Below are 19,418 nucleotides of genomic sequence, written 5' to 3'. Positions count from 1 at the left end.
ATGGTGTCAAATAGTTAATGGGCCATTGACGGTCTGAATTGGCTCATCTCGTATGGGCTGTGGTCTTAAATGGACCAGACACAAGTAGGCCCTATATGGGCCGGCCTGCTAATTTTGACTGGGTCGGCCTCTTTCACCTAAATGGGCCACTGTTGGGCCTTGCCACGTGCCAAGGTATCATAGGCGCCTCCCGTACAATGAGTGGATGACATCTGTCCCAACACTGAGCCGACACGTGGATCCTCCGGCGAATGAGAATTTTACACGTGGAAAATCCCCATTGGACGGGGCTGTTAATGGGTTATTGGATCCAAACCGGAACCCAATAGCTTAACGGTGACCCGTTACGGTGGATGCCATGTGTCGGTTACCCTTGACGAAAACACTTCCATGACGCGCCATTTATCGTCATGGAAGTGGACACTTCCGTGATGAGAATTTTGGTATTGTCATGGAACACTTCTACGATAGGACAGGTATGACTATTTTGATTCTGTCAAAAAATCGTCATGGATATACATGCATGACAGAAAATGTGACCTACTGTGACAAACACGTATCATCACGGAAGTGTATTTTTTGTAGTGTTTGCACTAACTCTCGAGGTGAGAAAGGGCAATGCACGGTACCGAAGAGGCTAGCAAATTGCGGAAAGGTAAGAGTGCGTATAATCCATGGACTCACATTAGTCATAAAAAACTCACACACTTATTGCAAAAGTTTATTATCCCTCGAAGCAAAGTACTACTACGCATGCCCCTAGGGGGATAGATTGGTAGGAAAAGACCATCGCTCGTCCCTGACCGCCACTCATAAGGAAGACATTCAATAATAAATCATACTCCAATTTCATAGCATAACGAGAGTATAGTGCATGCTTCGGGAATCACAAACCTTAACGCCAATATTCTTACTAAACCACAATCATTCACTAGTACCTCCCACACATTACCACTTCTATATCACAAAACTATTGCAATGAATCAAACATATCATATTCAGTGATCTACAAGTTTTATGTTGGATTTTATGACTAACCATGTGAATGGCCAATTCCTGATGACTCTCTAAATAGATATAAGTGAAGCAAGAGAGTTTAATTCTTTCTTCAAAATATTTGCACACGCTCTAACAAATATAAGTGAAGCAAAAGAGCATTCTACAAATGGCGGTTTTCCCATGTAGAGAAACAGACAATCCAAACTTCAAAAGATATAAGTAACCATATGAAGCATTCTATAAAGCCATACTCAAAAGATATAAGTGAAGTGCATAGAGCATTATATAAATCAACCAAGGACTATCTCATACCAGCATGGTGCATAAAAGAAAAAGGAAAAGTAAAAACAAAAGACGCTCCAAGAATTTGTGCATATCATGTGATGAATAAAAATATAGCTCCAAGTAAAATTACTGATAGTCGTTAGAAGAAAGAGAAGACGCCTTCCAGGGCATCCCCAAGCTTAGTTGCTTGGGAGTCCTTGAATATTACCTTGGGGTGCCTCGGGCATCCCCAAGCTTAGGCTCTTTCCACTCCTTATTCCTTCATCCATCGTGATCTCACCCAAAACTTGAAAAGTTCAATCACACAAAACTTAACAAAAACCCTCGTGAGATCCATTGGTATAATAAAGCAAATCACCACTTTAAGTACTATTGAAAACCCATTCATATTTTAATTTTGCATTATACCTACTGTACTCTAACTTCACCACAGCTTATATCACCAATACAGTCCATAGATTCATCAAAAGTCGCAAAACAATGCATCAAACACAGAATCTGTCAAAAATAGAACAGTCTGTAGCAATCTGAACATTGACCATACTTTTGTAACTCCAAAAATTCTGACAAATTAGGAAAAAAATAAACAATTTGCATAGCAGTACTGTGTAAAAGTTTCAGAAACTTTTGATGTTCCCGTAAGAAACGTAAATTCACGCACCACAACCAAAGTTTCTGTTTTTGCAGTACACATACCAAACAAACAATCTAATCATCCTAAAGGCAAATCTTGGCACACTACTTTTATAGTACAATGGATTTCGTACAAGGGGATATTTTTTGTGAGAAACTTCCATGAAAAAATCTACATTGTTTCCATGAGCATGAACACAAATGTTCAAGGTCGTCGCTCACTTCTCCAATGCATAACCTTCCAATCGCTTCTCTTTTTGAAAAAGTTTTTAAGTTCCCCTCTATATTTTTTTGTTTTTAAAGTTTTTAAAAGCACACAACAGAATAAAATGACTCTCTAAAACTTTCGGCTTGTCTCTCTGGTGGCGTTTTCTTTAAAGCCATTAAGCTAGGCATAAAGTGCTCAAGTAATTGATCCACCCAGATCCCAAGGTATATCAAAGCCAATTTTAATTAACAATGATTTGTAATTTAGTAGTGAGCACAAATCAACATATATCATGCAACAACGAAGTCTAAATCTCTTCCTATGCATCATCATGTCATAAAAGAACAATTCATGCACACAAAGTAAAGGCCAATGCATAGTATAAACAGTTTCTTGCAATTTTATCGTATTGGAAACATAGAGAGGTGGAGATGTAGATCCTCTCACATAATAATTGCAAGTAGGAGCAGCAAGCACATGCATATTATATTCATCAAAATCATCATGTGTAATAGTAAAACGCAACGCATCAATATAATCCTTAATAAGCACAAACTTCTCCAATATAGTGTAGTTGGGAGAATTCAAAAAATATAATAGGACTATCATGTGTGGGTGCAATAGCAACAATTTCATTCTTAACATAAGGAACTATAGCAAGTTAATCTCCATAAGCATAATTCATATTGGCATCATGGCCACAAGCATAGGAAGCATCAATTTCATCAAAAAGGGATATTTCAAACAAATCCAAGGGATCATAGCATTCATCCTCTGATAAGCACGAAGGGAAATTAAACAATGTATGAGTTGAAGAGTTACTCTCATTAGAAGGTGGGCACGGATAGCTAATCTACTCTTCCTCCTTTTGTTCTTCGCTCTCCTTGTCATCTTTTTCATCTAGTGAGCTCACAGTGTCATCAATTTCTTCTTTCATAGTTTCTGCAAAATATTAGTCTCTTCTTGGACAACTGAGACTTTCTCAATAAAATCATTAATATCGACATTATATTCATAATTCTCATAGCAATATTAAAGTGTAGCATAATTTTCAGTTCTGTAAACAATTTCATCAAAATTTTCACACTTTTCAACATAAGCACCCTTAGAAGCAACGAATTCTTCTATTCATTCCACATCATAGTAATCATATATACCATTAGCATATGAAGCCAAGGTTTCATTATCATTAAATTTACATGAAAAGGGAAGGTGTGGAGCCATCATCCTAGAGCAACAAATATAATCATATCTCAAGCATAAATACCAAGCATACCAATGCAACCTTTCAATTTGATCCCATAACAGTTTCCCTTTTTGAGTCAAGCGATAATCCCTAAAGTATTCACGTTGATCCAATGTGTCTCCAATTATCAAGTTGAATGGGGTTTTCTCAGGATTATCAAAGTAGTACATAATATTTTCCACACAATGAGCATCAAGGCTTTTAGGAGGTTCCCCGTTTCCATGAGTAGCAAACACACCTATTTTTTGGTATTTCATGTTCCATATCCATAACGAAAGATAGAGAACAACTTAGAACAGAAAATAAAATCTACTTAGTGATAAAGCAAACAAGCACACACGAGAATATTCACCCTATGCTATTGTTCCCCGGCAACCGCGCCACAAAAATGTCTTGATAACCCACAAGTATAGAGGATCAATTTAGTCTTTCTCGATAAGTAAGAGTGACGAACCCAACAAGGAGCTAAAGGTAGATCAAATATTCCCTCAAGTTCTATCGACCACCGATACAACTCTACGCACACTTAGAATTTGCTTTACCTAGAACAAGTATGAAACTAGAAGTACTTTGTAGGTGTAAAGGGATAGGTTTACAAGATAATAAAGAGCGTGTAAATGAAATCTAGGGTCTGTTTAGATAAAGAAACAATTAAGTCAGTTTTAGTAGAGAGTTTTTTCACGAGAAAGTTATTTGTCCCTAGGCAATCGATAACTAGACCGGTAATAATTATTGCAATTTTATATGAGGGAGAGGCATGAGCTAACATACTTTCTCTACTTGGATCATATGCACTTATGATTGGAACTCTAGCAAGCATCCGCAACTACTAAAGATCATTAAGGTAAAACCCAACCATAGCATTAAGTATCAAGTCCTCTTTACTCCCATACACAACAACCAACTTACTCGAGTCTATGCTTCTGTCACTCACGCCACCCATCATAAGTGATTCATGAACATATTGCAACACCCTACAGCGGGGATCTCTCACGCTTGCGCGACACGGAGAGCACCATAGGACGGCACCAATAATAAACCATAAAACTCAAACCAATCATGATCATCAATCAACCCATAGGACAAAACGGATCTACTCAAACATCATAGGATAGCCACACATCACATTGGATAATAATATATAGCGTTGAGGACCATCTTTAAGTAGAGATTACAACGGGTAAAAGAGAGGCTACATCGCTGCATAGAGGGGGAGAGAGTTGGTGATGACGACGACGAAGTTGTTGGTGTAGATCGCCATCACGATGATGGCCCCGGCGGTGTTCCGGCGCCACCGGGAGAGAGGGGGAGAGAGCCCCCTCCTTCTTCTTCTTCCTTGACCTCCCTCCTAAATGGGAGGAGGGTTTCCCCTCTAGTCCATGGCCTCCATGGCGGCAGACGGGCGAGAGCCCTCTGAGATTGGATCTCTCTCTCTCTCTCTGTTTTGCATTCCTGTTTTCTGGCTTTTCAGCGTTTCTTAAATTCCCGGAGATCCGTAACTTCGATTGGGCTAAAATTTTAACACGATTTTCTTCCGGATATAAGCTTCCTGCGGCCGAAGGCTACCCCCAACCGACCTTCGAGGTGGCCACAAGGGCAGGGGGCGCGCTCACCCCCCCACCCTAGGGTGCGCCCTTTGAGCTTGTGGGGCCTGTGGGCCACACCTTATGCTGATTCTTCTTCCCAAAAATCACATATATTCCAAAAAAAATCTCTGTAAAATTTAATCGCGTTTGGACTTCGTTTGATATGGATATTTGGCGAAACAAAAAACATGCAACAAAGATGAACTGGCACTGGGCACTGGATCAATATGTTAGTCCCAAAAATAATATAAAATGTTGCCAAAAGTGTATGAAAGTTGTAGAATATTGGCATGAAACAATCAAAAATTATAGATACGATGGAGACGTATCACTGTGGTGACGGCGAGGGCACTAGATGGTGACACGACGTGAGGAGGGAGGCGATCGGCGTTAGTGGGTCGGGCTGCACTGTGACCACTAGGGCCCAGTGTAGTAGTAGCAGTTTCTTTTTCCTCTTTTCTTTTTATTCTTTTTTGTTTTTTTATATTTGCTCTCTGTTTTGCATTTTATTTGGCCTCACTTGATTTTTGTTAAATGTGAACTAAGCCACATAAATACTATGCAATATACTGCATTGACACAAAATTTTTGAGGATTATTTGAATCTATTTGAAATTTGGTTTGAATGTAGATGTGATGGATGGGTGCTACTGGGTCATTTTGAAAATAGCTAGGGGCATTTTTGGAGTTTAAAGAAATGTTGGTTTTATTTTGTAATAGCCTTGGGAATTTTTGCAATATTATGAATACTTTTGGTTTGCTGCTTGGATAATTAATATTTTGACTTTATTTAAATTGGAATTTGGCTTTGATTTTTTATCAAGTGACAATTTGGCTTAGTTAAACTTGATAACATGGCACCATTAGTGTGAGGTCACCATAGCATGACACTGGGGGTGTTACACCAATGCTCGCTAGACTTGCTAATCACCGCCAGAAAATCCCAATGTATATCAGGGATTCAGGGTAGCTTCATGTAGGTCCAGCCCTATGACTAATCGAGTCATCAAACAGGCGCATTTGGCTAGCAGCGGCACGACAATCTCCAATCGCGGCATGTCAGATGCACGGCCTTGAGCCACTCGACGATGCACTTCTCATGGAGCCCGTCGTGCCGGCATGCCGGAAAGACGGCTTCCAGTTGACATCGAACCGGCACAGCGCTTGGCTGACTGCAGGCGTTCTGCAGCAAGCAAGTGGGACAAGATGGTCGGTCTCTGCCTAATACGTGCGTCGGCCCGCGAAGAACTCGACAGTGCGGGCTTGCTTCCGAAGTTGATCATCCACCGTCAGGAGGCACACCCCATTGACTGAAGCAACACCACATGGCACGCACCAGAGAGATCGCCGAAGAGCAAGGGGAAGAAGATCACAAAGCTGAGGCTGGTTTGTGTCGCCGGGGCCTCAACGTCGGCTTCCGCGACATCCTGCACTGGAGGCAAGGGCTTGGTCGGCTCACCTCCTTCAGCCGTCACCACCACTTGGCTCCTTTAGTCGCGCCTGCCAGTGAGCCGGATGCCCGAGTCCCTCGTTTAGTGGGGAAACGGAGACCCTCCCATAAGCACAGACCGCCCAGCACCAGAAGCCCTCCCCTGATGGTAGACCTTGAACCGACTAAGATACGTGTCCACACGCACAGCCGATGCACACAACACAAACCACGTGGACCTAGCTACCATCCGTCGGTTCTGCTGAAATTTGGGGTGGGCTTTTGGCCCATCTAGCAATTTTTAAAAAATCTCTAAGGGCCCATATATGGAGATCCGTAACTCCGATTGAACTGGAACCTTCGCAGTGACTTTTTACCAAAAATTAGCTTTCTTGCGGCCGAAGAAGGGCATCAACCGCCTTACGGGTGGCCCACGAGGGCCAGGGGCGCCCCCTGCCTCGTGGCCATCTCGGGCACCGTCTCGCGTGGATTTTTCTTTCGGAATTTTTCAAATATTCCAAAAATAAGCTCCGTCCGTTTTTATCCCGTTTAGATTCCGTTTGATATGGATATTTTGCGAAACATAAAACATGCAACAAACAGGAACTGACACTGGGCACTGGATCAATATGTTAGTCCCAAAAATAGTATAAAAAGTTGCAAAAAAGTATATGAAAGTTGAATAATATTGGCATGGAACAATCAAAAATTATAGATACGACGGAGACGTATCAAGAGGCACATTGTTGCCTTTTGCTCTAGCGGCCCTTTGCTGTCTGTCTCTGATGATTTCAGCCAATTCTTCATCATCAACTTCGTCTACACTAGATGGCACTTGGAAGGCAACCTGTTTCTTGTGGGGACTTGGCCTCGATCCTCGGTCAGCAGCAGCCTTTTTCTTCAGCAAAGTCGGGCCTGTTGAGGACTGAGGAGGAGTTGAAGAACTTGCAGATGCTCCTGAATCAATAGAGATACTAGTGGTCCTTTGGCAAGAGGCAAGATGCGTAGGTGCCGAGGACTTTGACCAGCAGCTGAAGGTTTTGTAACAGTGGGAACTGGAGTTGCTTTAGGAATATGCCATGAGGGCTTTGATGAGCTTGGCCGTGAGGGCATTGCTAAGGAACTGGGCTTGTGTGCAAGCTTCTTGGGCATAGCCTTCTTGGGCTTGCTAGCAGAGGCCTCAGCAGCGGCAGCAGCAGAAAATCCGTATTGAATTTCCTCATTGCTTCTTTGGCCATTTTGGCCAACTTGGCTTGCCGCTTTGCCCATTCATCTGGATAGTCCTCACCGCATTTGAGGCTAGTGGGATCTGCAACTTGGCCAGGTGCCAATGGAGGTCTTGGTCAAGGAGGGTGTAAAGCGAATTTCTTCATGTACTTCAGAGTTACATATATGTACTCCCTCAATTCCCGTGCCCATCTCCACTATATCCTCTGAATGCGCACCTTGTGCTGATTTTTGTTCTCCTTGCCATGTTTGGCTTCATCAGGAGTACAATATTCTGCATAGATAGCATCAGGTATCTCAAAAGCAGTATTCACTTCTAGTCTATTGCCTCCCTTCTGAGGTCTCTTGCCATCACCCATTTTCTTCAGCTGAGGATTTTGAACAATGGAATTCTCTGATGAGGTATGCAATTTGTCTTTGAGGAATGCTGCAAATGAGTTCAATTGATGAGAACCAAGAGATTCAGCAGCGGACATGTGTACCTGTAAACAGAGTATAGGTGCAAAGAATTTGGAGAGGTCATATGCATTCTCAAAAGTTTTTCAAAAGAAACAAGTTTGAGGAATTTGACCAGGAGTGTCTTGAGGAATTTAACTAAGCGATCTTTGACTTAGGTTCCAGAGTTGTATAGCTTGAAAATCCACACAATTGAGGAATCTTGAAGAAAAACGTTGCTTAGAGAAACAAATGAAGAAACAAATGCAAGTGTGGTGTTTATGAGTGTGGAAGTTGAAGAATAAACACCTTTTGAAGAATTTGTCGAAATCATCAGATCAACAAGGGCAGTATAAATAAATTTTATTTACCCTTGACAAAGAACACGAAGAACTGGGAGTGGAAGTTGAGAAGTTCGTCCGATTAGATCTTCCACGCCCTAACTTGGCAGCGGAAGACAGCTACGGCGGCGGCGGAGTGAAGATTTCCGCGACCGGCGCGAGTACGACGACGACGAGGTCGAGGCAGTGAAGCTCTTCCTCACTGGCGACGATCGAAGTAGTGGAGGCACTAGGTCAGAGAGCTCGAGCGAGGGGAGTGTGGTCAAGTGGGGTAAATGCGGTCTGAGGAGGGTGAGGGGTATTTATAGCCGACGTGAAAAACCGCTCATCCGAGGAAAATGGACGAACATGCCCCTGACCCTTCTCATCCTAGCGACATGTGTCACCCACGTACTGTGAGGTGGAGATCGCGTGAGATCATGGGTGAATATAGTAACCTTATCTTGGGATGTGGAACGGTTTGAGGGGCAAAAGCCAAAAATTCAGATACGAATATTTAAAAGTTTTGTTCGCAAATTCTTCAGCTGACAAGGACACAGTGAAGATTTTGAACGGGTTTCAAATAGAACGCACATGAAGAATTTGTGAACAAACTGGGTTGAGTTTAGCATAGAGGGGGACGGGTCCGATCACATTCACTTAGCAGAAAAGTCAACTTGAAGAATTAGCAATAAGTGAATGCTGTAGAGGACTGAAAACTCATATATATATATATATATATATATATATATATAGTCAATGCAGAACAACGACGGAAAGAATGAAGACTCTGCAAAGTTGAAAATTTTGAACAACTGAGGAATTTCAAAAACAAAAAAAAACTCAAATTGAAGATTTTCAACTTTTGTTGGTGGCGTGACCCACCGTATAAGAATGATGATTTCAGATGCCGCGTACAATTGTCGTAGGGCTCTGAGAATCAAATTCTTCGTTAATTTCTTCACACTTAGAGGGTTAGTCTTCATTAATTGAAGAAAAACGTTACTTCCTGTGTTACACATCTAAGTCATCAATTTTGCATAAGTGTTAGGTGTGTGTCCTTTTCAAAGGACATTCGAAGATTCTAAGATATTTAGCTCACACCGCAACTTGCTAAATATCTTCTCATCCAAGGGCTTTGTGAAGATATCAGCTAGCTGTTCTTCAGTCTAAACGTGCTCAATAGAGATGTCGCCCTTCAACACATGATCTCGAAGAAAATATTGATGAATCTGGATGTGCTTTGTCTTCGAGTGCTGAACTGGGTTATGAGCAATCTTGGTGGCACTCTCATTGTCACAAAAGAGTGGCACATTCTTCACATTGATGTCCTAGTCCTTGAGGGTTTGCTTCATCCATAGCAATTGAGCACAGCATGAACCAGCAGCAATGTACTCAGCTTCAGCAGTAGTGAGTGATACGCAGTTCTGCTTCTTCGAGGAACAACATACCAAAGATCGTCCAAGGAAATGGCATGTGCCGGATGTTGACTTGCGGTCCACACGATCACCAGCATAGTCAAAGTCAGAATATCCAATGAGATCAAAAGCCGAGCCCTTGGGATACCATAATCCAAGTGTTGGAGTGTGAGCTAGATATCGAAGAATATGCTTCACAACCTTATGGTGTGATTCCTTCGGTGAAGCTTCAAAACGGGCACACATGCAAACACTAAGCATAATATCTGGCCTAGATGCACATAGATACAATAAAGAGCCAATCATGGATAGGTATACCTTTTGATCGAAGGCAATACCATTTTCATCAGTGCATAGATGGCCATTTGTGGGCATAGGGATTTTGACGCCTTTGCAATCTTCCATGCTGAATTTCCTCAACACATCCTTGAGGTATTTCTCCTGAGATATGAAGATGTCGTTGCACTGTTGATGAATTTGAAGACCTAAGAAGAATTTCAATTCTCCCATCATAGACATTTGATATTCCTCACTCATCATATAGGCAAATTCGTCACTGTAACGTTGGTCAGTACAGCCAAAGATAATGTCATCAACATATATTTGGCACACGAATAATTCATCATCATAGGTGTTGGTGAAAAGAGTTGGGTCAAGTGAACCGGGTTTGAAGCCTTTCTTCGTGAGGAATTCCTTCAAAGTATCATACCACACCCGAGGGGCCTACTTGAGGCCATAGAGGGCCTTATTGAGTCTGAAGACTTTGTCATGATGCTTTGGATCTTCAAAAACTGGGGGTTGAGCAACATATACTTCTTCCTCAAGCTTACCATTGAGGAATGCGCTTTTCACATCCATTTGATATAATATGATATTATGATGGTTAGCAGAAGCAAGCAATATGCGAATAGCCTCAAGTCTAGCAGCAGGTGCAAAAGTTTCATCGAAATCAATTCCTTCAACCTGTGTGTAGCATTGAGCTACAAGCCGTGCCTTATTCCTCACCACAAGGCCATTTTCATCTTGCTTGTTGTGGTAGATACATTTGGTGCCGATGATATTGTGCTTGCGTGGGTCTTGTCGCTTGACAAGTTCCCAGACATTGTTGAGGTCGAATTGATGTAATTGCTCTTGCATCGCTTGAATCCACTCAGGCTCCATAAATGCCTCATCTACTTTGGTGGGCTCTGTGATAGAGACAAAAGCAAAGTGCCCACAAAAGTTAGACAAATGTGAATCCCTTGAGCGTGTGAGAGGACCTGGTGCGTTGATGTCGCTGATGATTTTCTCGATCTGCACTTCATTTGCAACGCGAGGATGAGCGGGTTGACGATGTTGAGTTGGCTCAACATTTTCTTCAAAGCCATTGTCCTCAGGTGCACCAGCATGATGTACTTCACATTCTAGAATGACTTCTTCAGTAGATTCTTTGGTAGGAATGACATCCTCTGTAGCCTTGAACTTGATGGATTCCTCAGGTGACATTTCATCTAGCACAGGAGGTAGGTGCTCTCTTTGTGAGCCATTAGTTTCATTGAACCGCACATCTACAGTTTCAACAACCTTGTGGTGAACGGTTTTGAAGACTCTGTAGGTGTGCGAGTCCTTTCCATAACCAAGCATGAAACCTTCATGTGCTTTCGGTGCAAATTTAGGATTGTGATGAGGATCTCTAATCCAACATTTAGCACCGAAGACTTTGAAATAACTCACATTGGGTTTCTTGTCAGTGAGGAGTTCATATGAGGTCTTTTTGAAGAATTTGTGAAGATATACCATGTTGATGATGTGGCACGCAGTATCAATTGCCTCAGGCCAAAAATGATGAAGCGTCTGATAATTTGATATGTGGGTGGACCGGTGCTTAGGTGATGTTCTTACTTGAACAAACCTCCTAGTTATGATTAACCCTCCCGCAAGAATCCGCAACTACAAGAAAAGTATTAAGAATAAATTCTAACCATAGCATTAAACTTTTGGATCCAATCGGTCCCTTACGGAATTGCGCATAAACTGGGGTTTAAGCTTCTGTCACTCTCGCAACCCATCATCTAATTGCTACTCCACAATGCATTCCCTTAGGCCCAAATATGGTGAAGTGTCATGTAATCGACGTTCACATGACACCACTAAGGGAATAACAACATACATACTATCAAAATATCGAACACATATCAAATTCACATGATTACTTGCAACATGATTCCTCCCGTGACCTCAAGAACAAAAGTAACAACTCACAAATGATAAACATGCTCATGATCAGAGGAGTATTAAATAGCATAATGGATCTGAACATATAATGTTCCACCAAATAAACCATATAGTAATCAACTACAAGATGTAATCAACACTACTAGTCACCCACAAGCACCAATCTATAGTTCCGGTAACAAGATTGAACACAAGAGATGAATAAGTAATACTCCAAAAAGCATTATTATGGATAAAACCATTATAAATAACAGTAAGAAAACATGATGCAAAATGGACGTATCAACTCCCCCAAGCTTAGACCTCGCTTGTCCTCAAGCGAAAACCAAAATTGAAAAACATGTCCACATGCTTTGAGAGAGAGGTGTCGATAAAAACAAAATACGGACATAGAAGCATCATGTTGATTATTATAACAACAACAAAATTAAACATAGGACTTTTATCATATACTTCTCATGAATAAGTAATAGTTCATCACACAATCGAAGTATAAAGCAAAAACTCTATTAGAAACCAACAAACTATGTTCTCGGTGAACTTTGCAACTACAACTCATCATCTTTTCAGGAAGGGTCACATGTCGGAGCCTTTACGCAAGTCCACATACTCAACCATCATAAAGTCTTCTATGATTGCTAACACTCACCTCGTACCCATGAGCAAAATGTTTCAACCGGACACATAGAAAGATATAGTTTCGCCTCCCAACATACTCACCTCAAGGGTGATGTCAACAGTAATAACTCATGCTATCTATATTCAACTGGACATATGTGCCTAGATCTTTCCTCACCACATGAGCCAAAGGAGAAAAATTAAAAGGGATAGAAGGAAAACTTTGACTCTTTGCATAAAAGTAAATACATAAAAGTAAAAGATAGGCCCTTCGCAGAGGGAAGCAGAGGTTTCCATGCGCTTATTTATTTGTATGCTCAACGTCACGTTGTATTGCCCCTTAAGATGACAACCTTTATTATGTAGTCTGCCGCTTTTATTCTTTGTCATCCACGTTCGTACAATGCTCAATTTTCTCTTACACTAAATGATCTCACATTTTTAGAAGCAATTTGTATTGCCCTTTTTGCACCAATGACAACTTACTTGAGTCATCTTGCTCAATCCCTAGGTAGGTACGGTGGACACTTGAAAATAAGATTTGGGTTTAAGGGTTTTTGGATGCACAAGTAGTATCTCTACTTAGTGCGGAATTTTTGGCTAGCAAAGATAGGGGGCAAGCATCACATGTTAGAGGATCTATGATAATATGACTTCTATGTGAATATAAACAAACATAAACCATTTTGGCATATAATATTTTGATGAGGGCTCACCATCACAAAAGATTTCTAGGATAGTATATTTATATGTGAATCTTCTCTTCCCTTATTAATTATTTCATGAGTTGCGTCATTAACTAATGCTATGTTTGTCAATCTCTAACAAAATTTCCTACTTATACTTTTCCTTATGTGGTGCTATCACCTACCATAGGATTAGTATATGATCTTATTGATTTATTTCCTTTCTTTTATTTATTTACTTTCTTATTTCTTTTCTTTATTTGCAACATGAAAGTAAAGAAAGCAAAAACTCAAACTAAACTTTAGTATATAACTTGCACACGATTACAGTTATAGATCACTAAGCCAACTCTCAAATAAGAAAGGATCGAACTAACTTTATTTCATTTAAAGCAAAAGATCGAACTAAAATAAGCAAAAGCGAAAAGATAGTGGGATGATACGATAAGAGGGCACCTCCCCCAAGCTTGGCGGAAGCCAAGGGGAGTGCCCATACCCGATACTCAGTTCTCCTTTGGTGCTGAAGAAGATGATGGTGATGAAGTAGTATTCTCCAATATAACCATGAGTAGATCCTTCAACCCTTGAATCTCCCGAAGGGCTTGATGAATTAATTCACTGTTTTTCTTAACCTCAGACATTATTTGTTTATTCTCAGGGCCCCATGGTTTGGTTACTGCACTATTTTCTCTTGGCCGAGATATGTCCCAGTTGGACGATATGTGCCTACAAGGAGTGTTCTCGAACCCATAATTGTGAATCAAATTATGAAAATTGTTACGATGTAACCTGTGTAAGGGCCTCCTCGAAGGGAGCTCTTCTTGCACTTCCAGGCTCGCTTGATTGTTCGATGATCCCATGGCTTGATGAGAATTAGGGTGAGTGGAGATGCCAGCTAGTGTACCCCTCTCGGAGGCCGGAGGATGAATCCCAAAGGGACTTTCCTCTTCCTCCTCCATAGCAACCTCTTCAGCTTCATCCCTCCTTAGATCTTCCTGAACCATCTTTATGTCTCCTTCTCCAATGTTGAAGGGTGAGGAAGACGTGACGTTGGTCTAGTTGAATCTGTCAGAAAACGGCCAGAAAAGAGAACAGAGGATTTCTCCGCGATACAGTGGTTAACAGGTTCGGGAAGTATTTATAGATTTTTTATCTTGGAGGACAAGCATACAGAAGAAAAACGGAGTACGGAAGGTGTCCCAGGTGGGCACAACCCACCTGGGCGCGCCAGCCTGCCTGGCATGCCCTGGTGTATTGTGCCCACCATGGGACGCTTCCTAGAAGTTTCTTTATTCCCAAAATTCTTAAATATTCCAAAACTGATAAAAAATTATTTTTGCGGATTTTTTGGAGTCCATTTACTTACCGTATTACGTACCTCCTTATTTTCGTAATTCTGGAGTGTTCCGGAAGGACTCTTTTATGTGTTCTTCCGGTGTCAAAGTTTGGATAATATTACTTTCAATATTAATGGGCGTACCTGGGATATAATGTTTTATTCGTTGCCCATTGACAACCTTCGGGTTAGTACCTTCGGGATTATTTATTTTGATGGCTCCAGACTGGTAAACCTCCTGGATGACATATGGGCCTTCCCATTTTGAGAGGAGTTTTCCTGCAAAAAATCTAAAACGAGAGTTGTACAAAAGAACATATTCTCCAACTTTAAACTCACGCTTTTGGATTCTTTTGTCATGCCATATTTTAACTTTTTCTTTGAATAATTTTGCATTTTCATAAGCTTGGGTTCTCCATTCATCTAGTGAGCTTATATCAAATAACCTCTTTTCACCGGCAAGTTTGAAATCATAGTTGAGTTATTTAACTGCCCAAAATGCTTTATGTTCTAACTCAAGAGGCAAATGACAAGCTTTTCCATAAACCATTTTATAAGGAGGCATACCCATAGGATTTTTATATGTTGTTCTATAAGCCCAAAGTGCATCATCTAATTTCTTACACCAATTCTTCCTGCACCTATTAACAGTCTTTTGCAAAATTAATTTTATTTCTCTATTGCTAAGTTCAACTTGACCACTAGACTGAGGATGATAGGGTGATGCAATTCTATGGTTAACATCATACTTGGCAAGCATTTTATGGAAAGTACCATGAATAAAGTGTGAACCACCATCAGTCATTAAATATTTAGGGATTCCAAACCTTGGGAAAATAACCTCCTTAAGCATTTTAATAGAGGTGTTGTGATCAACACTACTCGTTGGAATAGCTTCTACCCATTTAGTAACATAATCAACAGCAACCAAAATATGTGTATACCCATTAGAGGAAGGAAAAGGTCCCATGTAATCAAATCCCCAAACATCAAATGGTTCAACAACAAGTGAATAATTCATAGGCGTTTCTTGACGCTTACCGATATTACCTATTCTTTGACATTCATCACAAGATGAGACAAACTTAGTGGCATCCTTGAAGATAGTAGGCCAATAAAATCCAGACTGCAATACCTTGTGAGCAGTTCTATCTCCAGCATAATGCCCTCCATAATCTTCGGAGTGACATTTCCATAGGATTTGTCCCTGTTCATGCTCAGGTACACAACGTCTAATAATACCATCCACTCCTTGTTTATAAACATGTGGGTCATCCCAAAAGTAATGTCTTAAATCATAGAAGAATTTTTTCTTTTGTTGGTAAGTAAAGCTAGGAGGCAAATATTTAGCAACAATGTAATTAGCATAGTCATCATACCAAGGAGTACTATGAGAAAAATTTATTGCAGCTAACTGCTCATCAGGAAAACTATCATCAATAGGTAGTGGGTCATCAAGCACATTTTTAAGCCTAGACAAATTATCAGCTACCGGGTTCTCAGCTCCTTTTCTGTCAATGATACGTAAATCAAATTCTTGCAACAAGAGGACCCAACGAATAAGTCTAGGTTTAGCATCTTTCTTTTCCATAAGATATTTAATAGCAGCATGGTATGTGTGAACAGTTACTTTGGCATCAACAATATAAGGTCTAAATTTATCACAAGCAAACACCACTGCTTAGAATTCTTTTTTAGTAGTAGCATAATTTCTTTGAGCATTGTCTAGAGTTTTACTAGCATAATGAATAACATTCAATTTCTTATCTAATCTTTGTCCTAGAACAGCACCAATAGCATAATCGCTAGCATCACACATAATTTCAAAAGGCAAGTTCCAATCAGGTGGTTGAACAATAGGTGCAGAGATTAAGGCTTTCTTGAGTGTTTCAAAGGATTCTAAACAATCATCATCAAAAGCAAAGGGAATATCCTTTTTCAAGAGACTAGTGAGAGGCCTAGAAATTTTAGAGAAGTCTTTGATAAATCTCCTATAGAAACCAGCATGACCTAGTAAACTATGAATACCTTTTATATCTTTAAGACATGGCATTTTCTCAATTGCATCAACCTTAGCTTGGTCCACTTCAATACCTCTTTCAGAAATTTTATTACCCAAGACAATGCCTTCATTAACCATAAAGTGTCACTTCTCCCAATTCAAGACAAGATTTGTTTGTTCACATATCTGCAAAACTCGATCAAGATTGCTTAAACAATCATCAAAAGACTTCCCATAAACAAAAAAGTCATCCATGAAAACCTCAACAATCTTTTCACAAAAATCAGAGAATATAGCAGTCATACATGTTTGAAAGGTAGCAGGTGCATTACCTAAACCAAAATGCATACGTCTAGAGGCATAGGTTCCAAAGGGACAAGTAAAAGTGGTCTTTTATTGATCAGGTTGAGAAACAGGTATTTGTGAAAAGCTAGAATATCCATCAAGGAAGCAAAAGTGTGTGTGCTTAGATAATCTTTCAAGCATTTGATCAATAAAAGGCAAAGGTTAATGATCTTTTCTAGTTGCCTTATTTAATTTTCTATAATCAATTACCATTCTATAACCTGTAACAATTCTTTGTGGAATAAGCTCATTCTTATCATTAGTAACAACAGTAATACCTCTTTTCTTAGGAACACAATGAACAGGACTTACCCATCTACTATCAGCTATGGGATAGATTATAGCTGCTTCCAGAAGTTTTAATACTTCCGTCCTTACCACTTCTTTCATCTTCGGATTTAATCGACGTTGGTGATCAACAACGGGTTTAGCATCAGGTTCCATATTAATTTTGTGCTGACATAGAGTGGGACTGATGCCCTTTAAATCATCAAGAGTATATCCAATAGCAGCTTGGTGCTTCCTTAAAACTTTCAATAATCTTTCTTCATCATGTTCTGAAAGGTTAGCACTAATAATAATAGGATATATCTTCTTTTCATCAAGATAAGCATATTTCAAAGTGTCTGTCAATTGTTTTAATTCGAACATAGGATCACCTTTAGGTGGAGGTGGACCTCCTAGAGTTTCATTGGGCAAACTGTGTTTAAGCAGAGGACGTTGTTCAAAGAAAATTTTATCTATTTCATTTCTTTCATGCATATGTAAATAATTTTCATGGTCTAGCAAATATTGTTCCAAAGGATCAATAGGTGGTACAATAATAGAAGCAAGACCAATTAATTCATCCTTACTAGGCAATTATTTTTCATGAAGATTTCTACTAAACTTGGAAAAAATAAAATCATGAGACTCATCACCGAAACTAACACTGGCAGGTTGTTTCTTACAATCTATCCTAGCATTAACTATGTTCAAGAAAGGTCTACCAAAGATAATGGGACAGAAGTCATCTTGTGGGGAGCCAAGAACAAGAAAATCAGTAGGATATTTTATTTTCAAACACAAGACTTCAACATCTCTAATTACCCCAAATGGTGATATGGTGTCTCTATTAGCAAGTTTAATAGTAACATCTATTTCTTCTAACTCTGCAGGTGCTATGTCTTTCATAATTTCTTGATAAAGGGTATAAGGAATAGCACTCACACTAGCACCCATGTCACATAAACCATGATAACAGTGATCTCCTATTTTAACTGAGATGACAGGCATGCCCACAATAGGTCTATGTTTATCCCTTTTATCAGGTTTAGCAATTCTAGCAGCTTCTTCACAGAAGTAAATAACATGCCCATCTATATCTTCTTCGAAGAGATCTTTAACCGTAGCAATGCTAGGTTCTACTTTAATTTGTTCATCAGGTTTAGGTGTTCTAATATAGCTCTTGTTAACCATAGTTGAAACTTTAGCATGTTCCTTTATCCTAACAGGGAAAGGTGGTTTCTCTATATAAGCAGAAGGAACAACTGGATCAACATTATAAAGTATAGTTTCTTCTTTAATTGGTACCGGTTCTTTAATTTCCTCTTTAATAGGTGGGTGATATTTAAACCACTTCTCTTTAGGGAGTTCAACATGAGTAGCAAATGATTCACAAAAGGAGGCTACTATCTCTGAGTCAAGTCCATATTTAGTTTTAAACTTTTGAAAAGCATCGGTATCCATAAAAGATTTAACACAATCATACTTAAGCTTAATACCTGACTCTTTACCTTCGTCGAGTCCCAATCTTCAGAGTTGCATTTAATTCTTTCCAAAAGATCCCACCGGAATTCAATAGTCTTCTTCATAAAAGAACCAGCACAAGAAGTATCAAGCATGGTTTGATCATTACGAAAAAGCCGAGCATAAAAATTCTGGATAATAATTTCTCTTGAGAGCTCATGATTGGGGCATGAATATAACATTAACTTAAGCCTCCCCAAGCTAGACCGATACTTTCTCCTTCACGAGTCAAAGGGCAGGCCAATACTTTCTCCTTCATCTAGTCACTTTCATCATGTTGGTTTAATTCATGTTCGCTACTTTGATAATTTGATATGTGGGTGGACCGGTGCTTAGGTGTTGTTCTTACTTGAACAAACCTCCTAGTTATGATTAACCCTCCCGCAAGCATCCGCAACTACGAGAAAAGTATTAAGAATAAGCATTAAACTTTTGGATCCAATCGGTCCCTTACGGAATAGCGCATAAACTGGGGTTTAAGCTTCTGTCACTCTCGCAACCCATCATCTAATTGTTACTCCACAGTGCATTCCCTTAGGCCCAAATATGGTGTAGTGTCGTGTAGTCGACGTTCACATGACACCACTAAGGGAATAACAACATACATACTATCAAAATATCGAACACATATCAAATTCACGTG

Source organism: Triticum aestivum, chromosome 5D (genome assembly GCF_018294505.1).
Source record: "Triticum aestivum cultivar Chinese Spring chromosome 5D, IWGSC CS RefSeq v2.1, whole genome shotgun sequence".
Taxonomy (NCBI): domain Eukaryota; kingdom Viridiplantae; phylum Streptophyta; class Magnoliopsida; order Poales; family Poaceae; genus Triticum; species Triticum aestivum.
This window is presented reverse-complemented; position numbering follows the sequence as displayed.